General features: G+C 43.2%; 1 pseudogene across 1 annotated transcript in view; it reads left to right on the top strand.

Annotated features, from left to right (window-relative positions):
• The window catches only part of LOC146813033 (killer cell lectin-like receptor subfamily B member 1B allele C), a 70,177-nt pseudogene extending 47,723 nt beyond the window's left edge, over positions 1-22,454 (top strand). The window contains exon 6 of the transcript XR_014966188.1: positions 22,006-22,454. The product of XR_014966188.1 is annotated as a killer cell lectin-like receptor subfamily B member 1B allele C (transcript). The remainder of the gene's footprint in view (positions 1-22,005) is intronic.
• Positions 22,455-23,027: the final 573 nt, after the last annotated feature.

Genomic DNA, 23,027 nt, shown 5'->3' with positions numbered 1-23,027 from the left:
TCTAAGGGGGAGTAATGGAGTGCTTTGGGGGAGGGCAGTGACCTGTCTCAGGAATTTGTTTTCGGTAGACTGTAACTTTGGGACATGAGTGTGACCCCAGATCTCACCCCCATATGTAACACCCGCCCTTGCTTGAGTTTTATATATATGAATAATTGGGGTCAGTGGACGATAAAAAGATTTGTTCGCCAAGCGCAAAGTGCCACCCGCCAACTGTGCCAGTTTGATGGTCGCTTTGGCCTGGTGAGACGTCCACGATAGATGTTCGTTTAACGTGATCCCCAAATATTCAATATTGTGCACACGTTCCAATTGTGTTGTGCCGAGCCTGGGTGGGGCTCGATTCTGGGGCTTGGGGTTCAGGATCATGAACTTGGTTTTTTGAGGGTTGATTTCCAGTCCCCGATCATTACAAAAATCTAGAAAACCATCCAAAATGCGCTGAATCCCCATGGGGGATTTAGACAGCAGCAGGGTGTCATCTGCAAACATAATTGCTGGCACCCTGCTGCCAGTCAATTTTGGGGCATCCGAGTTGTGAATCCTGTTTAGGTGGGCAGCTACCCCGTTCACAAAGATGCAGAACAGGGTCGGTGCGAGCACACAGCCCTGTCTCACACCTCTGCGAACGGGGAACCTTTCGGTTAGTTTGCCACCTTTGCCACACCTTACGCGAGCGTAGTTATTGTGATGGAGTCTCATCAGGATTGTCAGGATGTCAGTCGGTACATTCAACTCTTCCATAACTCTCCATAGCCTCGCTCTGGGAACCAAATCAAAGGCGGCACGTAAGTCTACAAAGATGGTATATAGACTGCCGCCCTCGATTACAGCTGTTCTCCAGTAGAGGAGATTTAACCTGAAGATTTGGTCTATGGTTGACACACCCTCCCTGAATCCTGCCTGGTAAGGGGACAAAATATCCATTTCTTCGGTCCAGGCCTGCAATCGATTCAGAATCAGTCTACCAAACAATTTTTGGGATATATCGATTAAACTGATAGGACGATAGTTGGAAGGGAGCAAGGGGGATCCCTTCTTGTAAATTGGGACCACCTCTGCTCCCCTCCAAGTATCGGGCACCTCCAGTCCCCCTGCAATGGCATTAAATATTAGTGTGAGATAGGGTGCCCATATCCCGGGTTCCTGCTTAAACAGGTCACCGGGCACTCCATCGAGTCCAGGGGCTTTTCCAGCAGCTAACCCTTTAATGGCGTCCCTCACTTCTTTTTCGGTAAAAGCAACCCCAATCGGGCAGAATGAAATTGTGGGACCATCTCTGTTCTGTTCACCCCCACCCTCTGCGTACAGGGCCTCAAAATGGGTCTGCCATACCGTAGGGGCTATATTGGGCTCTATTGCGGAAGATAGATCCTCCGTGCCATTCGCCACTATACGCCAAAATTTACGGGAATCTCTGGTTGTTAATGCATTAGTGAGATTTTCCCAGTAATCGTGATCCCATTCTGCCCTTGCGTTCTCCAGGAGGAATTTATAGGATCTTCTCCTGGCGCGGATTTCATCTTTGTTATGGTGATCCTTTATAGCGAGTAGCAAGTTGGCCTTAGCTTCCCTGCAAGCAGCATTATACCAAGATGTCTTCGGTTTAGGGCCATTCCTTTGCCTTGCAGATGAAAATAGATCCTGCTCCAGGGTGGTGAGGATGCCTGCATGTATTTGTGCAAGCTCTCCTCGCGTAACGTCGTCTAAGACCCTAGTTCCTAGCCGGAAGGCATCCTCCAGTAATGGGATTATCCTTTCATATAGGCGGGATATTCGTTCTGGGTTGCTGGCCAGTTTCTCCCACTTGACCTTCCTACGATTATTTTCAAGTAGGAGGCCCGTTTTATCTTTGTCCAACCCATTGATTATTGCCTCTCTCCCAGGCAGGGAGTAAGTCAATTCCAGGGGATTGTGGTCACTGTCTAGTCTTGGGGTGACTTTAAAGTCAACTATTGCTGACCACATAAACAGTTTGACCATTATGTAATCCAATCTGGATTCGCTGCCGGGTTTATTAAAAGTATGGGTACTTGGTGTGTCTGATTTAGTGCGACCGTTGCATGCCCTTAAACCAAGGTTGAGGGTGAGGGCGGTTATCTGTAGGGCTAATGGAGTCCAGGCCCGTGGGGAAGGTGCCACCGTCTCAGGTATAAGCCAATATGAGTCTTCCTCCAAAGAAGGTCCATCACGTAGCCCAGGCAGTGGTTCGTATTGAGCATTAAATTGCATTCAAAAATCTGACAATCCATTCTCTTTGTAAGTAGAGACAGTTAATCACAGAGATAGCAAAGCATGTCAGGTATAAAGGAATCTTAATTATGAACAGAGTTCATATACAAAGTCATTTAAAATATGATTTTAGAACGCAATTTTTAGAATTGGTTCGCATACAGCCAGCAATCATAGCATCTAGGTATTAAGATTTAAAGATTTGTTCTGTGCCTTATACAAAATTTTAAGAACATAGCAATATTAAAACATGTTGCGGGAGTGTCCAGCATTTGTCATGCCAATAAGGCTGGGCGACATTCGCGTATTGACATTTGTTGCAGAATGGGTTTCAGCCACCGTTTTCTAGGTTCAGAAAAGTATTTACAAAATAAAGTGACATGTAAAAGGGACTGTAAAGAAATATCGTCACAGGGACAGGTGGAAAGAACCCTTGACCAGTCATTTGGTTTGGGAAAGGTGATTAATCGGTGAAAGTTGTTGAATCTGAATCTAGTAAGTAAAAAAAACATCGTAAATTGGGAAGTTTGAGGACAGGTAGGGCTCAATTTTAAAAGAAGTTTGAATTAATAGAGAATGCTGAACAGAAGGTTTATTGACTTCTGTTACTAACCGAAGGTCGTCAAGATGTTTTAGACATTCCGCCTTGAGTGATTTACGGGAAATCCTTAACATATCATATGGAGCAGAGTAGAAGTTGGGATGACCCAAGTCATTAAAGAAATTGTGAACATAATGTAACCATGGAATTTTTTGGGAATGGTCCAGTTTTTGACAATCGGTGATGATATCTTTAGTTAAGGATGTCTTTTCTGAGGTTCAGATGCGGTGCCACAGCAAGATTGGTTGCAGTCGAATGAGATCGGTGATAAATGGGAAACCGAGTTCTTGGTGGCAGGAGTAGGTAGATGAAGATTGAGGGACTGATAGTAAATATCTCAAAAAGGTGTTTTCTGTTTTTTGGATGGAATCTACTCAGGCATGTCCCCATGTACCCGCACCATAAGTAGCAGTGGTAATACATTTTGGGCGGTAAATTTCCAGGATTTCCTTCGGGGATCTCTTTCCGAGTCTCTGGGTAAAGGACACTAGGGGGATGTATGACGTTACAACGCATGCTATTACAACGCATACCTTTACAACGCATTTTTTACAACGCTAGTACTACTACAACGCATTACTTTACAACGAATACTCTTACAACGCAAAACCTATTAAAATACTGAAAAGTGCTGTTACAACGAAATCTATTACAACGCATACCATTACAACGCGATTTTTTTTTTTTTAATTAAAAGTACAATAAAATCTGGCACGGGATGCAGGGAAATTAGGGGTTTTAGGGTGGGGAAGTGTATTAAAACGTGGAGAAAAACTGTACGTAAATCGACTGAAATGCATTACCAAATTAATACTCGAGTATTAAAATTAATACTCGAGTATTAAAATTAATACTCCAAATCCCCCATAAAATTCCGTTTTCACACATTTCAAAGTTTTTTAAAAATAACGAAAATTTAAATTACAGTACATACACATTTTTAACATGATTAGATCGCAAAGTAAGTAAACCAACTAAAACATAACACACATACACATAGGCGCCATTTTAACCATCTCACTTGTAAAACTTGTCCTACCACAGTTTCTATGTAAACAATACCAAAAGACATGTTCCAAAATGGATGCCAAAACGGAGCAAATGAATGAAAACAATATTTTTTAAAAAGCATTTTTAAATTATCATTTTCCACAGTAAAACAAAGCATTTAAAAAAACACAACGAACGCAGTTTTTTAAAAAATTAATAGTGACACAGAGTAAAACTTATAAATACAAGGAAGACACCATTTTGCACTCAGTTGATTATCAACTAGCAGAGAGACCAGACGTGAAAAGCTGACCCTCTGTCACCTGCACTGCGACCTCCTCAGAGAGAGCACGGAATTCATTCGTAAAAGCATTACAATAGAACAACTACTAGTAAGTCATTATTATTTTTTTAAACGTTGTTTTTGAGGAAAATATATTTTCATAATCCTAAAAAATTTTACATTAATAATAATAACTTTACAAATGTACTGTTTCAAATGTATTATCACTAAAAATATACACCAACTTAAAACAAGTATTTTATTTTCCAAAAGCAGAAACTCGGAATATATTGATATTCCACAATTGGTGTACCTATTTGAGCATCACCACCACGTTAACGACTGACATACACAATTGTGAAGGTAAATGTTATTTATTTGTAATGGTTTTACTTGTAAAATTTATTTGTAAAAATTACCTACAATCATGTATGGCAAAGGTGTTTTTTTTATAAATATCAATCTCACCACATAATAAACGAAAAATTACCATGATGCTGGAGTAACAATTACTAATAAGACTTCAGTTGGGTACTACATCTGAAAAAGCGATTCATATTACTAGGGCAACTATTTCTATTCAAAGTCCTAGAATGTTCAGCATTTTAGTAATTTAGTAATAGTATCGGATTTACCTTTTTTTTTTTTTAATTGAAAAATGCATCAAATGTGTATTATGTTTACTTTCACCAATTGTTACTCATACTCCTTTGTCATATATCAAATGGTTTATAAATTGTATTTTTTTTCGAAACAACGTTGGCAAAGGAACATTAATTTATTTATTTATTTATTTTCTCTAGAGTACATCTGTACCCAAAAAAAACTTTATGCTGCTGCAAGCATTACCTTAAAGGCACGAAAACAAACAACAACTGAAAAAGGTATGTTACCTTTTCAGTATTATTTTTACTATACATTTTTAATCCTTCCTTTTGCAATTATTACTCCTCTAACGTACCTAATTAGAAAAATAATGGATAGTTTAGAGAAACAATATACTATTTCTACTCCAGGAAGGTGCAACATTAGGGATATTTGTGTGTAGTGTAGGGGTACATATCTCTATTTCAACTACAGGAAGGTGCATTGGTTAGTACAGTGTCATGTAGTATTAGTTATATTGTATGTCATTATTATTTTAAAGATACTCAGATTTTACATTTCAAACCAACGTTAATATTTTTATTATCCTCTTTTTTTTCCAAAGACAACAATTTTGATTCGTTACAGAAAGATTCTTTCCACCACACACGTTAAATCTTGAGCCAACAGACCAAATCATCTTCAGAAACCTCATCCAGAAAAGCAAGTTCTACAAAACAAGGTATTGATTTTCAGCATGGTTTCTTAACCTTCAATATATTAGACTAACTATCACATTGCTAATGTTTTCCAAAAAAAACCAATATAATTATGGTTACATTTGCAGAATTCAGAATTTTATTTCATGACTAAAGGATGGTGTAGCATTAGGGAAAGTGTTATGTACTGCAACTTATATCAAATGTGCAATGTTTTGAAAAAATATTGTAAAATCGCATTTCTCAACATCGTTCTGATTTCTCATTTGTTTCTTTTATCACTTTTCCAGACATTTATTTTTCCATTCGAAATCCAATCACCTCATAAGTGTCTACTCCAGCCTACACGCCATTCCCACTTTACAAGAGTCAGCAAGAAAAGCAAATTCGAAAGAAAAAGGTATTTTTATCCAACATTCTAAGGTGCAGCAGTTGTAAAAATGTACCATGCTGTAGGGGTAACAATTACTATTCTAACTCCAGGAAGGTGCAGCAGTAGGGAAAGTGTTGGATGGTGTAGGGGTGCAATTTACTATTCTAACTCCAGGAAGGTGCAGCAGTAGGGAAAGTGTTGGATAGTGTAGGGGTAACAATTTACTATTCTAACTCCAGGAAGGTGCAGCAGTAGGGAATGTGTTGGATAGTATTGGGGTAACAATTTACTATTGTAACTCCAGGAAGGTGCAGCAGTAGGGAAAGTTTTGGATGGTGTTGGGGTAACAATTTACTATTCTAACTCCAGGAAGGTGCAGCGTTAGGGAAAGTGTTGGATAGTGTAGGGGTAACAATTTACTATTCTAACTCCAGGAAGGTGCAGCAGTAGGGAAAGTGTTGGATAGTGTAGGGGTAACAATTTACTATTCTAACTCCAGGAAGGTGCAGCAGTAGGGAAAGTGTTGGATAGTGTAGGGGTAACAATTTACTATTCTAACTCCAGGAAGGTGCAGCAGTAGGGAAAGTGTTGGATAGTGTAGGGGTAACAATTTACTATTCTAACTCCAGGAAGGTGCAGCAGTAGGGAAAGTGTTGGATAGTGTAGGGGTAACAATTTACTATTCTAACTCCAGGAAGGTGCATCAGTAGGGAATGTGTTGGATGGTGTTGGGGTAACAATTTACTAATCTAACTCCAGGAAGGTGCAGCAGTAGGGAATGTGTTGGATAGTGTTGGGGTAACAATTTACTATTCTAACTCCAGGAAGGTGCAGCAGTAGGGAAAGAGTTGGATGGTGTTGGGGTAACAATTTACTATTCTAACTCCAGGAAGGTGCAGCAGTAGGGAAAGTGTTGGATAGTGTAGGGGTAACAATTTACTATTCTAACTCCGGTATGGTGCAGCAGTAGGGAAAGTGTTGGATGGTGTTGGGGTAACAATTTACTATTCTAACTCCAGGAAGGTGCAGCAGTAGGGAAAGTGTTGGATAGTGTAGGGGTAACAATTTACTATTCTAACTCCAGGAAGGTGCAGCAGTAGGAAAAGTGTTGGATGGTGTTGGGGTAACAATTTACTATTCTAACTCCAGGAAGGTGCAGCAGTAGGGAAAGTGTTGGATAGTGTAGGGGTAACAATTTACTATTCTAACTCCGGTATGGTGCAGCAGTAGGGAAAGTGTTGGATGGTGTAAGGGTGCAATTTACTATTCTAACTCCAGGAAGGTGCAGCAGTAGGGAAAGTGTTGGATAGTGTAGGGGTAACAATTTACTAATCTAACTTCAGGAAGGTGAAGCAGTAGGAAAAGTGTTGGATAGTGTAGGGGTAACAATTTACTATTCTAACTCCAGGAAGGTGCAGCAGTAGGGAAAGTGTTGGATAGTGTAGGGGTAACAATTTACTATTCTAACTCTGGTATGGTGCAGCAGTAGGAAAAGTGTTGAATAGTGTAGGGGTAACAATTTACTATTCTAACTCCAGGAAGGTGCAGCAGTAGGGAAAGTGTTGGATAGTGTAGGGGTAACAATTTACTATGCTAACTCTGGTATGACACAGCAGTAGGGAAAGTGTTGGATGGTGTAGGGGTGCAATTTACTATTCTAACTCCAGGAAGGTGCAGCAGTAGGGAAAGTGTTGGATAGTGTAGGGGTAACAATTTACTATTCTAACTCCAGGAAGGTGCAGCAGTAGGAAAAGTGTTGGATAGTGTAGGGGTAACAATTTACTATTCTCACTCTGGTAAGATGCAGCAGTAGGGAAAGTGTTGGATGGTGAAGGGGTGCAATTTACTATTCTAACTCCAGGAAGGTGCATCAGTAGGGAATGTGTTGGATGGTGTTGGGGTAACAATTTACTATTGTAACTCCAGGAAGGTGCAGCATTAGGGAATGTGTTGGATAGTGTTGGGGTAACAATTTACTATTCTAACTCCAGGAAGGTGCAGCAGTAGGGAAAGTGTTGGTTGGTGTAGGGGTGCAATTTACTATTCTAACTCCAGGAAGGTGCAGCAGTAGGGAAAGTGTTGGATGGTGTAGGGGTGCAATTTACTATTCTAACTCCAGGAAGGTGCAGCAGTAGGGAAAGTGTTGGATAGTGTAGGGGTAACAATTTACTATTCTAACTCCAGGAAGGTGCAGCATTAGGGAAAGTAATAGATGGTGTAAATGTTATGTTTTAAGTAATTAATAAATTTTTTCAGGCTAATTTTTTTGTCTTTTCTCCTCTTTTCAGATAATGTCTAGCCTGGGAGCTGCCAACTTTATTAAATCCAGGAAGGGCAAAAATTTATTAAACCATGGTGGATACATATATAGTAAGGAAAGAATAAGTTTAACTAGAAATCATTGGAGGTGTGTGCAATACTACACTACCCATTGCAGTGGCAGAGCGGTTACTGTTGATAATTTGGTTGTGAAAACCACAGAACATAACCACTCTGCCTCTGCAATGGATGTAGAAATCAGAGAGACAATAAATGAGATGAAAGCTATTGCAAGCACCTCCAATGATTCTACAGGATCAATTTTAAGAGAGGTTGCACAGCATGTCCCCAGTCATGTTGCTAGTAACATGCCTATAATACCTAATTTGAGAAGAATTATTCAGAGACAAAAGCAGGCAAGTAACATTCAATTATCTACACCACATACTTTCTCTGACATTAGAATTCCTCATGATCTTTCTATTTCTTTTTCTGATGAACCTTTCCTTCTGCATGACAACGAAAACCCTCAAAAACGTATTCTAATTTTTAGTACCCCACGTAACCTTGCTAAGTTAGAAAGTAGTGAAATTTGGATGATGGATGGGACGTTTAAAAGTACACCCCATCCTTTCACTCAAATTTACACTATACATGCTAAAATTAACAATAGTGTAATTCCCTTAGTTTATAGTTTGCTACCTGATAAGACTTCTGCAACATACACTGAACTTTTATCAGTGATTAAAAGTAAAACATCTTCAAGTCCTCGAAAAATAATTATTGATTTCGAATTGAGCATGATCAATGTGATCACTAAAACGTACACGGATACCCAAATTCAGGGATGTTTTTTCCATTTTTCGCAGGCATTTTGGCGTAAATTACAGAAAACATCCCTAGTTGCAGAATATTCTCGGGATAGCAAACTACAATTTGAACTAAAAAAATTAACTGCGCTTTGTTTTGTTCCTCCCGATAGTGTGGACGAGTACTACACTGCAATTATAGAATCTGTTTATTATACGAGTAACGAAGAAAAATTGGCACCCATTCTAAATTATTTTGAGGACACATGGATTGGACACCTAAGCAGATCGGGTCGCAGGAGGAAGCCACGATTCCATGTGGAGTGGTGGAACTGCTACACGAGTTGTTTAGAGGGAGAAGCCAAAACAAACAATGCCATTGAGGGATGGCATAACTCCTTCAATCATACAATTGGTAAACCACATCCTAACTTCTACTCTTTTTTGGAAACTTTGAAGAAGGAGCAAAGTTTCCAAGAAATGAGAATAGCACAAACACTCGCAGGTAGTCTAAACCCACGAGTAACAGTCAAAACAAGGGAAATGTCTGAGAGACTATTGGCAATTCTACAACAATTTTCGTTGTGTGTGGCTATAGACTACCTGGAAAATCTTTCTAACATTCTTTTTTTTAAAATAATGTATTTACTTACTTTCCTGCTTTGCTTTAAATTTTACTAATTTTCAAATTTCAATTGGCATACCAAGGTATTTTCTAAAATATTTTTCAAACAAACAAGTCGGGTTTTTTTTTTTTTAAAACAAATCTTCATTTCCACCAAAAACTACCAATGTATACAAATTTACTGTCCCATAGTATTTGAACTATTGTTCGATATCGGAACTCCATTAATTAAATTACCGAAAAATTCCAATTTAATTAGCGTCAAAACAAATCACCAAAACTCAAACATATGTAGATTCTACAAATCAAACCATATTCCGAAATGCACTTTGCAGCTTAATCATCATTTTTATAACAAACTTTAATTTTCAAAAATTAAAAGTACGCAAATTTTTTGTACTTTGAAATGAAGATCGACATTACTTTTTTTACTTCCTAAATAAACAAATCAACTGTCTGAACAGTAACTTTTAATTTTTAAAGAGTTACATACTTTTTATAACTAAATAAATAACTTTTAGCGACCCGACATAGGCATACATTAATGACATTAATGTGGACATGTTTAAAAACAATTAAGTAATCTATTAGTTTTCCCGCAACCTCCCCTTATTCTTTCCTGACTATATATGTATCCCTTTTAAAGGTTTAATCTACAATTACAAATGAAAATATTTCCTACCTGGCCGCAGATCAGCTTCCTGCTGCCTCCTCCTCCGATGCTCTGCAAAATGGCGTATTACGTCGACGCTCACGTCATTACGTCATCGCGTGCATCTAAATTTATAGCGGACTACTTTATTGAAATAATCTGTAAATAAATGTTTATAATTGTTAATAAAATATTTATATTTTGTTTTAAAAATGTTACTTACATTGCAAAATTCATTTAAAATATGCTTTATTTTTTCATGATTTTTCTATAAATAAAAAATGTGAAAACAATAATTGTTTGCTGTCATTATTTTTAAAATAGTTATTTAAACTTCAAAATTGTAACTAATTAAATGTTAATTTACTAAATATGTTCCTTACCTCGACTCTATTGTCTTTTCCCTTCAAAACTTTCTCTTTCTTCACTTTCTGAACCTTCTTTTCTTGTTCCGCGGGTTGTATATTCTGAGGCTGCCAAAATAAATAAAGGACAAAGACGCTCATAGACTTCAATGGAAAAGCGTGGGAATTTTTTTAAAAAAGTAAGTATTTATTGTTTTTTTTTATTTTCAAGCTATTATTATTTTTAAAATGGATTTTTTATTACTCTTTTAATCTTTAAAGGATTATTATATTTAAAAAAAAAAAAAAAATTATCTAATTTTTATAATAATTAATCCAAAAATACTCTTCCATTTTTTAAAAATAAATGTTCTCTATTTTTGGAACTTATAAATACTCTAGTATTTACATATCTGATGACTTTAATTTTAGATAGATACTCTAGTTTTTTTTTTTTAGAAAGTACTCACAAACTTTAAAAAAAAAAATTTTTTAAATATGCTGTTTCAAAATTTGAATAAACCAATGAACTAAATTAATTTAAGAAATTCACTTTAATATTTTTAAAAATACTCAAGTATTAAAATTTAGTTACTCACTCATATTTATTTAAAATAAAATATTAAATACTCTTTCAATTTAGAATACTTCTCAATTATTTATTTATCTTTAAAAATACTCACTAATCACTGTAATATGTATAAAATTAAAGTTTAAGAAACTCATTCAATTTAGAGAAATACTCTAGTATTAATTTAACTATTCAAAAAAACATTTCTAGTAGACAAAATACTCAAGTATTAAATATCAAGTATTAATATTAAAAAACTCTAGTAGTAATTTAACTTTCCAACAAAACATTCCTACTAGACAAAATAGCCAAGTATAAATATTAAAATACTCAAGTATTAATTTAACTATCCAACAAAACATTTCTAGTAGACAAAATACTCAAGTATTAAGTATCAAGTATTAATATTAAAATACTCAAGTATTAATTTAACTGTCCATCAAAACATTCCTACTAGACAAAATACTCAAAATACTCAATTACTAATATTAAAATACTCAAGTATGAATTTAACTATCCAACCTAACATTTTTACTAGACAAAATACTCAAGTATTAATATTTTGATAAACTACTCACTTTTTTTCAATTACAATTGTTTTAAAAAAATAATTATACGATATATATTTATTTTAATTAAAATACCAACATAAAAAAATGCGTTGTAATAGTATATGCGTTGTAAAAGTACTTACCATATAACATCTTCCGTTGTAAATGCATGCGTTGTAAATGCATGCGTTGTAAAGGCATTTTCAAATAATGCGTTGTAAAGGTATATGCGTTGTAAAAGTACTTACCATATAATAGCATGCGTTGTAAAAGCATGCGTTGTAAAAGTTTTTGCGTTGTAAAAAATGCGTTGTAATAGCATAGCGTTGTAAAAGTTGCATTGTAAAGGTGGTTCCCCCACTAGGGCCATTGTGGCCTTTAAGAACTGCTGGTTTCTAGACTCGATTGCCCTTTTCCAAGTCTCCCTATCATCTATCACCACTCCTAAGTAGGGGTAGGTTGTTGTGTGTTCAATCTTGGTGGTGGTAATAAAGATACCTAATCCCTTTGATGGTGTTTTACCAGAGGACATGATGAATGTTTTATGTGGATCAATTTTTAGGTCCAAATTGGACATGAAGTTATAATAGCGGGTCAGGGAGCGTTGAAGTTCTAATGGAGTACGAGCGAGGATTACCGCGTCGTCAGCATATAGTAATGCTGGAATTGGGCGGTTGTTGATCAGAGGTAGGTCCTGGCTCCCTTCCAGCATGGCTGCCTCCAAGCCGTTGGTATAGATGGTAAAAAGGAAGGGAGCCAGGACGCAGCCCTGTCTTACTCCCCGCTCTACCTTAAAAGGTGAAGAAAGTTGACCCCCTGTGCCGAACCTCACTCTAGCAGTAGCGCCAGAGTAAAGTTCTCGGATGTAATTTACTAGGGTCTCATCCACCCCTATGTCCAACATAATGGACCATAATTTTGCGTGTGAAACGCAGTCAAACGCTGCAGAGAGGTCGACATAGGCCATGTGGAAATTACCTCCCTTTGCGTTCACGTATTTTCCTCTTAGTAAAACTAAATTCAGGACCTGGTCGATGGTGCCCAAACCCTCCCTGAAGCCGTATTGGAGGTCAGAAATGATGCTGTTGTGTTCCGTCCAACATTGTAACCGGTCAAGTAAAACACGACCCACCACTTTGCCCAGGGTGTCTAGCAGCAAGATGGGTCGGTAGCAAAGCGGGATGTTGCGGTCCCCTTTTTTAAAGATTGGAACCAGAATGGACTCGGACCATGAGTCCATTGGTCCAGTCTCACCTGTGGCATTCAGTACTCTTGATAAGATGGGGGCCCACAGATCAGTGTTGGACTTATATAGATCTACGGGAACCCCGTCCGGCCCTGGGGCCTTCCCTCCCCTGCTGGCTTTAAGAGCTAAAGTGACATCGGCCAGGGTGAATTCAAGAGGAGGGGAGTTGGATGCATAAGTAAGGGCTGGGGTGTTCTGGACAAGATAGTGTGGAGGTGATGGAAGAAGGTGTGTTAAACTGAACATATGGGAAAACTGGTTGATCCATTCTTGCTCAGTTATGGCAACCTCTAGGGTGCCGCGATCTTTTGGGCCTGAAAGGAAAGATGAGTTAATTACCTCCCAAAATGCTGAGGAATCCTTCAGTTTGGAGCTGTTTTGTAGGGCGGACCAGAGTTCTTCTTTTAATTCTAACTTGCGATTCTTTAAACACTCATGGTAGAATTTTCTGCATTGGGAAACCTTGGTTTTAACTCTCGGGACTTTCTTTAGTGCCAGTTTAAGTGCTTTGTGTGCCTTAGAGCAGGTGGAATTAAACCAGCTAACTGTGAAATTCTTTTTGGGTTTAAGGGGAATGGTTAAAGCCTTATTGATCTCTGTCTTAATGATTTTAAAATTTGCTAGTACCTCGAAAGGAGTGGAGGACTCCGCCAAGCAAGTTGTAAAGGCTGCCCTGTTTCCTGAGATAAGCTCCTTTAGAATTTTTTCAGGGTTGATGCGGGACCATTTTAGAGCATATCCATTTGGTTGATTCATTGAGAGGTTATCTTGGTGGAGTGAGTTAATTGTGTGAATGGAGGAGCCAGGTAAGTCCAATGTGATGGAGATGGGGAAATGATCGCTATAAATGCAGTCATGGGTGGAGAAGTTGGTAATCAGGTTGACTGCACTGAAAGACAGAAATATAACATCTATGCAAGTCAAAGCACCTCTGCCATGATATGTAGGGCTTAGTTTGACAGTTGGGATTAGTAATTCATTGGAAAAAGTAATTTGTAAAAGGGACAAAGTTCGTTCATCAACAAGCCTTTAATAGAATGGGAAAAGTGAGTAGAAGGGGATTCGTTGGAATCCATAAGGCCGCAGGTGAAGTTGTTTTTGTCACATAGTGGTAGGTTGAAATCTCCTCCCCAGATTAAGATAGGATTTTTAACTTGGGGCTGATTGTAGTACTCTATGAGAAAAGATCGAATTTCTTTCAACAAACCAATCAGTTGTGAGTCTTGCTGTTTATTATAGAAATTGACAATCAAAACGTGGGTGAGATTATTTAATATTATGAATAGAATCTGATAGTTTGGTTCGGATTTTAAAACGTTGATAAATTGACCTGAAATGAGATTGGAAATATAGATCACTAAGCCTCCCTTAGCCCGGCCTGAGGATGAGGGAAGCGCCGGAGAGAAAAAAGTTTTGTAGCCGTTTAAATGGGTTGGAAAAAGAGCCCAAGTTTCCTGCATGCAGAGAATATCATACTGCCTTGCAAAAGCTAGCCAGCCCTCGTGGTGAATTTTAGAGTGTAGCCCTGCAATATTCCAAAAAATGGACCTAAATGAATAACGGGGAGGAGGTTTTACTGAGGTTCTTGATGGAGTAGGTTGAAGAATTTTTTGAGCAGCACAAGGAACCTCAGGGATTGGGATTGGTTTGGGATCTGTATGCAGTATAATTTGAGGGTTAGCTTGAGTGTCTGTGGAAATTAAGGGAACAGATAGGATTGGTTGGGGGTGAATAAAAGGTATTAGGGGTTGGGAAGGGGATGGAAGTAATGGTTTACTCAGTGAGGGGAGCGCTGCGTCTGAGTGAAAAATTGGTTGTGACAGTTTTTCGCTGGGTACTTGTGTGAGTTGTGGAATATAGAGAGGGTTCACGGTCGTAAGTAGTCAATCAACTTCCTCAATTTGTGACAGAGAGTTAAATCTGTTTTGCGTTAAAATTGAACCGTTCACTGGTTTTAATAGGTGGGTGGGAGGACGATAGAAAAAACCAAGTGGAACAGTGGAAATTGCAGTTTGATTGGGCGAATGATCCTCCTTTTGTGCTAGGATGGAGCGAGCGAATCTGGGAGATCTGAAGTTGACAATTATACAGTCGCCCTGGATAGTTTTTTGTGAAAGACCAATCCAGTCTGCTCTACGTGCCATAATTATTTGGTTTGTATTATGCACGTTAAAGTGTCTGTGTTTGACTAGCCAGTCCACCACTTTATTTCGCAAGGAGGGCCAGGATTCTGTCACTCCTTGGTCTAAAGTAGGAACGCCAGTCAAAACTACAATATATGGACAAGTAGCGGGTGGCAGGTTTGGACGATCTAAATGTAAATGAGGCCTTGTGATAGGGTTATTAGAGTAACTAGATGGGGAGAGTTTCTTTTGTTGAGAATGTGTCGTAGATGAATTCTTATCTATTGTACTCCTACTAGCTGATGGACAGTTTGGTTGTTGCGGGACACCGTTATACAGTTTGTTTTTCCCGGGTTGGCAAAATGGATCATTTAAGGGAGTAGTGTCAGTAAGAGGAGTAGAAAGATCATCCGAAAGAAAATGTTGTGAACTGGGTGTCTCTTTGCAGTCTGAGAGTTGGGTCAGCTTGATCTCAAAGGATCTGAGTGTATCGTTCAGTTTGGCAAGGAGACTGGAGGCCATAGCGTCAAGTTTATGATCAAGAATATTTTTTAGTTCTTCTGCTAGGTGATTGACAGTAGGTTGTGGATTAGAATCAGATGAAGTTACTTTACAATTGGGCTGGGGGGTGGGAGAAAATTCCCCTTGGTCTGTTTGAGTGCCCTGAGTTAGCATTTTGGGTTTAATGGGGTTGCTGCGTTGTTTAATTGCCCTACACTTTTTCTGGGTAGTCCTTAGGATCGTGTCTTGAGGATGTTTCAATTTCCCTCAAGTTTGTGGGCCCTTCGGAGAGGAAATTACAGGGTGGAGGTGAGTATTGCTATTAGCAGATAGAGTTTGAGTAGTAGGAGAGGAAGATACGGGTGGGGAACTAGAATTAGGTATTTTAGATGGAGAAGGAACTGTACCATGAAACAGGTGGCTGGGCGGGGACTGGTGGGAAGAATCAATAGATAGTCTACGTTCTATGAGGTGAATTTCTTTGCTTATAAGTGAGTCGGCCCGCAGAAGGTAAGCATCCAAAGTCCCCGCTGAGCAAATGCGCGTCTCCATTGTTCTTACAAAAATGATAGTTCAATAGCTAAACGTTAAAAAGATAACCAGATCCACTAATAAAGGCGGTACAAGGGCCAAAAGTACTCACAAGTTTGCTGCCTATGTAGTCTGGCTGATCAGTACGTAGAATGACTATAGTCAGGAAACACCGCAGGAGGGGAAAGCAAATGACAGGGACGTGGCCCAGCCCAGCCTCTGCCAGCCCACGACGGCCTCAGACGGTCCCGCCCTTGTCCCGGGCTTCTCCCGGCGTGTCCCGCGCGCGTCCTCGTGGGAGGAGGGACCAGACGCTGCTTTGTAGCGCCTCCTGGCGCGCTGCGCTGTCGCTGGCGGGAGCGTTGCTGCGGGGCTGCTGGTCCTTGTAGTTCTGGTGCCGGTCAAGGGAAGGTGCAGCGAAGCCCGGCCGGCACTGGAGCGTTTGATGGACTGCTCCTGTGCCTCAGCGGGGCTCTTGCGGGATCGGAGTTTCAATGCCCAGAGATGCGTGCACCGCAGGGACTCGGCCCCAGACGCTGCTTTGTAGCGCCTCCTGGCGCGCTGCGCTGTCGCTGGCGGGGGCGTTGCTGCGGGGCTGCTGGTCCTTGTAGTTCTGGTGCCGGTCAAGGGAAGGAGCGGCAAAGCCCGGCCGGCACTGGAGCGTTTGATGGAGTGCTCCTGTGCCTCAGCGGGGCTCTTGCGGGATCGGAGTTTCAATGCCCAGAGATGCGTGCACCGCAGGGACTCGGCCCCAGACGCTGCTTTGTAGCGCCTCCTGGCGCGCTGCGCTGTCGCTGGCGGGGGCGTTGCTGCGGGGCTGCTGGTCCTTGTAGTTCTGGTGCCGGTCAAGGGAAGGTGCGGCGAAGCCCAGCCGGCACTGGAGCGTTTGATGGAGTGCTCCTGTGCCTCAGCGGGATCGGAGTTTCAATGCCCAGAGATTCAACTCCATAATAGCGCTGACAGCCAAAGCCCCCGTGGAGCTGTGTCCTCTGACAGATGGACGCCACGCCTTCTGTGAACAGACAACATCATGCCCACTGGGCATGAAGAGAAAACTGCTGGGCTGGCACCCTTGCTCTGAGTACCCCATCCCTCAATGGTGCAGCCCTCAAGTCAGGGATACAGAGCGCAGTGGTTCAGCCCTCAATGGTGCAGACTTCAGGAATGCAGCTGTCAGTGGTGCAGGCCTCAGTGGTGCAGCCCCCAGGGGTGCAGCACTCATTGGTTTACCCTCATTGTTGAAGCCCTCAGGGGTGTAGCTGTCACTTGTGCTGCTCTCAGGGATGCAGCTCTCAGTAGTGCAGCCCTCAGGGATGCAGCTGTCAGTGGTGCTGCTCTCAGGGATGCCGCCCTCAGGGGTGCAGCTGTCAGTGGTGCAGCTGTCAGTGATGCTGCCCTCAGGGATGCAGCTGTCAGTTTTGCAGCCCTCCGGGATGCAGCTGTCAGTGGTGCAGCCCTCGGGGATGCAGTTGTCAGGGATGCAGCTGTCAGTGGTGCATCTGTCAGTGGTGCTGCCCTCAGGGATGCAGCGCTCAGTGGTGTATCCCTCAGGGGTGCAGCCCTCAGTGGTTAAGCTCTCAGGGATGTAGCTGTCAGTGGTACAGCCCTTAGGGATGCATCACTCAGGGATACAGCTGTCAGTGGTTTAGCCCTCAGGGGTGCAGCCCTAAGGGGTGTAGCTGTCAGTGGTGCTGCCCTCAGGAATGCAGCTGTCAGTAGTGCTGCCCTCAGGGGTACAGCTGTCAGTGGTGCAGCCTCAGGGATGTAGCTGTCAGTGGTGCAGCCTTTAGGGGTGCTGACCTCAGGGGTGCAGATGTCAGTGGTGCAGCCCTCAGGGGTGCAGCTGACAGTGTTTCTGCCCTCAGGGCTGCACTCCTCAGGGGTGCAGCTGTCAGTGGTACAGACCTCAGGGATGCCGTTGTCAGTGGTGCAGCCCCAGGGTTGCAACCTTAGGGGTGCGGCTGTCAGTGGTGCAGCCCTAAGCGATGCAGCTGTTATTGGTGCAGCCCTCAGGGATGCAACCTTCAGGGGTGCAGCTGTCAGTGGTGCAGCCCTCAGGGGTGCAGCTGACAGTGGTGCAGCCCTCAGGGGTGCAGCTGTCAGTGGTGCATCCGTCAGGGATGCAGCTGTCAGTGGTGCAGCCCTCAGGGATACAGCTTTGGTGGTGCTCCCCTCAGGGATGCAGCACTCAGTGGTGCAGCCCTCAGGGGTGCAGCGCTCAGTGGTGCAGCCCTCAGGGATGCAGCGCTCAGTGGTTCAGCCCTCAGGGGTGCAGCACTCATTGGTTAAGCCCTCATGGGTGCAGTCCTCAGCAGTTTAGCTGTCAATTGTGCAGCTCTCAGGGGTGCAGCTGTCAGTGGTGCAGCCCTTACGGGTGCAGCTGTCGGTGTTGCAGCCCTCAGGGATGCAGCTGTCAGTGGTGGTGCTCTCAGGGGTGCAGCTGTCAGTGGTGCAGCCCTTAAGGATGTAGCCCTCAGTGTTGCAGCCCTCAGGGGTGCAGCGCTCATTGGTTCAGCCCTCAGGGGTGGTTCAGCCCTCAGCAATGTAGCTGTCAATTGCACAGCCCTCAGGGGTGTAGCTGTCAGAGGTGCAGCTGTCGGTGGTGCAGCCCTCAGTGATGAAGCTGTCAGCGGTGCAGCTCTTAGGGGTGCTGCTGTCAGTGGTGCAGCCCTTAGGGATGCAGCTGTCAGTGGTGCAGCCCTTAGAGGTGCAGCTGTCAGTGGTGCTGACCTCCGGGATGCAGGCCTCGGGGATACAGTTGTCAGTGGTGCTGCCCTCAGGGATGCAGCACTCAGGGATTCAGCTGTCAGTGGTGAATCACTCAGGGATGCAGCCGTCAGTGGTGCAGCCCTTAGGGGTGCAGCTGTCAGTGGTGCAGCCCCTAGGGAGGCATTCTCGGGGATACAGCTGTCAGTGGTGCTGCCCTCAGGATGCAGCCCTTTGGGATGCAGCTGTCAGTGGTGCAGACCTTAGGGGCGCAGCTGTCAGTGGTGCAGCCCTTAGGGGTGCAGCTGTCAGTGGCGCAGCCCTTAGGGGAGCAGCTGTAAGTGGTATAGTGCTCAGTGGTGCAGCTGTCAGTGTTGCAGCCCTCAGGGATGCAGCTGTCAGTGATGCTGCTCTCAGGGATGCAGTTGTCAGTGATGCTGCCCTCAGGGATGCAGCTGTCAGTGGCACAGCCCTCAGGGATTCAGCAGTCAGTGATGCTGCCCTCAGGGATGCAGTTGTCAGTGATACTGCCCTCAGGGATGCAGCTGTCAGTGATGCTGCCCTCAGGGGTGCAGCAGTCAGTGATGCTGCCCTCAGGGATGCAGCTGTCAGTGGTGCTGCCCTCAGGGATGCAGCTGTCAGTGGCGCAGCCCTTAGGGATGACACTTTCAGGGGTGCAGCTGTCATTGGTACAGTGCTCAGTGGTGCAGCTGTCCGTGGTGTAGCTGTTAGTCGCACAGCCCTCAGGGATGCAACTGTCGGTGTTGCAGCCCTCACGGATGCAGTTGTCAGTGGTGCAGCCCTCAGGGATGCAGTTGTCAGGGATGCACCTGTCAGTGGTGCAGCCCTCAGGGATGCAGCTGTCAGTTGCGCAGCTCGCAGGGATGCCGCCCTCAGGGGTGCAGCTGTCAGTGGTATAGTGCTCAGTGGTGCAGCTGTCAGTGATGCTGCCCTCAGGGATGTAGCACTTAGGGATGCAGCTGTCAGAGGTTGTGCCCTCAGGGGAGCGGCTGTCAGTGGTTCTGCCCTCAGGACTGCAGCTGTCAGTGGTGCTGCCCTCAGGGATGCAGCTGTCAGTGATGCTGCCCTCAGGGATTCAGCTGTCAGTGGTGCAGCTGGTTCAGAAGAGGCCGAATATGACCTGCACCAGCTGCATTATTTTTAGGCATGGTCTTTAACTTTTACTAAAGTTATATGTATTTTGTACTTATTTAAAGAGGCTTTTGGTCAACTCTCATCATCCATTGGTTGTTGATATTGTGTCATTCACATTTTTGTGCTGCCCACTGGATCATACGGCATGGGCGCATTGACTCAGCCCACTTCATCCATTGGCTGGCTTCACTGTGATTGACAGTTTGCTACCCTTTCACAAGGAGAAATCCACACGCAAATAGTTCCCAAAAGTGACAGCGACTACCACGGCAATCTATTTTTGCTCTTAGCCAATATTATTATTACTATTATTGTTATTATTATTATTATTATTATTATTATTCTGATTATTTACATTGTTGAGGTCTCAGCATCTTCCGTAACAATAAAGTGATCCAGACACCATGACAGAACAAAACAAGAACTGACCAAGCTGAAAGGCTCTCAGCTAACACCTGAACTGTGGTCTTTCCAGTACTTGTTTCAGGGGCACAACAAAGCTTGAGGGGACCCTCCTGCCAAGTGCATGGAGGGGGCTCCCTAAGCCCCGAATCCAGTTGGGAGCTCTCAGGCCAGGGGTTGCCGCCCGTGCACAGTGCCAGAGGGGACCCCCTGGAGCTCAGACCCAACCTGCACCGCAGGGGCTATTGTTATGCCACTGACTTGTTTTCATCTAATGACTGCCTTGCTCCTCTCCCAGGATCAGGTGGGGGTGAGGGGTTAAGATTACATACACTGAGAGTGAAACAGGTCCCAAATCCAAAGGGGTAGAGCGTGGCTGTTGTGTACCCAGGGGCTGCATGGTGGGTCAGGGTCGGGCTGCCCTGTGCCAAGCTTGCCACTTGTGAAGTTGTTGGACAAACATACATCAGATTCAAGTTGTGTCAGAGTCCGCCTCCACGTCCCCGACGTGGAAAAAAGACAGGCTGCCATAGGCCTTGTAGTGCAGGTGACATAGTGGCATCAGAGACCAAGAGTGTCAGGGCCCACTTCACCCAAATTAGTGACTATTTTTTACCACTGCAATGGTTCTGTGCTCTGCACCTTCACATCTGTGGCGTGCAGCTTGTCTTCAGCAGGCACAGGACGCATTGCGCGTGCAGCACCAGGAATGCTGGCCACCAGTGGACTGGTGAGAGTCGCAGGCGGCAGGCCTCAAATACCCGCATCCTTGGTCAGCTCCCCAGTGCACAGAGTGGACAGTCTGGCCCTGGTTTCAGGGTTTTCCTCTCAGTTTCCTGCATTGTGCTCCTCATATGTTGCAGTTATGAAGAGGAACACAAGGACCCCTCTCTTCTGCTAACTCTTTCTCAGTGCACCTCTCTCTCTCCACCTTTCAGGATGGACTGCGACAGAAAATTGGTTCAGGCACCAAAGTAAAAGGGTCTCCAGTTAGCGAATCAGACATCTGGAAAGGTGGGCCACTTTGCAAATTGTGGCAGGTGAGAACTTGGAAAGACATGCTGAATAGATGTTTTGCAAGGTATGGGAGACGTCATTCATTTCGCAGTCAATGCTTGTGGTGATATAAAGGAAGTCAACAGAAAATACCGGCCCATCAGACCAAAAACCGGCTATGAACAGCCAAAGAAACACAGCCCACACTCTGACCTGTGAGGACCATGACAGATCTTCTGTCGTTTAGAAAGGAACTCAAGACCTGGCTGTTCCTTAAGGATTAACCCCGGCCACCCTTCTATTTGCTCCCCTTGTTTCAGGTTTCTCAGGATATTCTAGACAGCGCCAGGACACCTCCGGGTAATTGCCGCGCTCTACAAAATTCAATAACATAACATAACATCAGCCCTTCTGGCACTGTCAGCTTGCCCTATTGGTTAGTCCGGCCCATCTCTCCACCAATTACACTCGAGGACCTGTTCCATTCTTGTTACCAAGAGAGAAGAGGTTGAACGTTGATTGAGGTTGATTCTAGGCTCCCCTCTCCTCACCTGGCACACTTTTGAAGGGCACTTGCAAACGGTTTGACAAACTGAACTGCTGACTATGACATCACGATTAATTTATCTCAGTTGGACCCATTTTAGGTGCTCTAAACCCTTTTTTCATATTCAAATAGCCAAATGTGAAATAGTTTGCAGCATGTGATTTACAAAATCCTGGCCTCACTCTGTCATGTTTTCCTGCACAGGTTCCAGTTAACCGGCACCAATGAGGAAGGGAGCTGTGGAGCCACGAAGAAGACATCGATATATTCAGAAAGCTGTGCTACGCCGGCACACTGGGTCTGTGAGAAGGAGGCAAAGAGGGTGTAGGCTATGGAGAGTGTCTTCTGTGGGAGCGGCATCAAAGCGGCATGACTCACCACGATGGAGACAGCCGACCAATTGCAAAAGTTGTCCGTGTCCATCGAATGAAGAGTCAATAATACAACAGAGCTGTGTTCTGTTAATTTCTATGGAGTGTTCCTTTATACAATAATAGAACTCATTCTTAAAAGACATCTGAAGACCAACGCTCCAGACCATGTATTAGTGAATTTGTATTTCAATAGCACAGTGAACAATGCTAGATAACATTGATCTTTCTTTTAGCAGGACCCTCTGCATGGGGTCTTCACCCTCAGATCCATCCGACCCTCGCTTGAGCTGTGAAGCTTCCCTTCTCTTGGGTGGACGCACCAAGGATGGTCGCAAACCAAATCTGAAAGATCCCAAAAAAGAAGTGACAGTCCTCCTCCGGTATAGTCAGACAGCCGACACTTGTTAAACGTTTGGATCTGGCTTTGTCTTCTAGAAGGTGTGATGTCCTCGGTGAGATCAGCTCAGGGAATAAAATGTAAAGCGATAAGGCGCATCGAGCGACAGCAAGGGCTCAAGGATGTCGTCTCCGTTCCTCACTGGATCCTGGTCAAATACTGAGGAGAGGCTGAAATCATTAAAGAGAGACCCTTGGGGAAAAGGGGTGGTTTTGAGTGGCTTCCACCATCAGGGCAGCAATGATGGGAGATCTTAGAGGGCATTAACTTTGCAGCAAAATCTACTCGAATGAATAAATATTGAATGAGAAGGTTATTTCCTGGTATGTGATACTATATACTATTATAAAATATTTAGGACCAAATACATAATTGTTCTGGAGTCCATAATGTAGGATGTTCTACTTTGCAGGAATACAATTTTACAAAGGGTTTAAGGGTGAAGAGAAAATTGC

This window comes from Triturus cristatus, chromosome 7 (genome assembly GCF_964204655.1).
Source record: "Triturus cristatus chromosome 7, aTriCri1.1, whole genome shotgun sequence".
Taxonomy (NCBI): domain Eukaryota; kingdom Metazoa; phylum Chordata; class Amphibia; order Caudata; family Salamandridae; genus Triturus; species Triturus cristatus.
The sequence above is the reverse complement of the archived record's forward strand: the minus strand, read 5'-3'. Positions and strand labels throughout refer to the sequence as shown.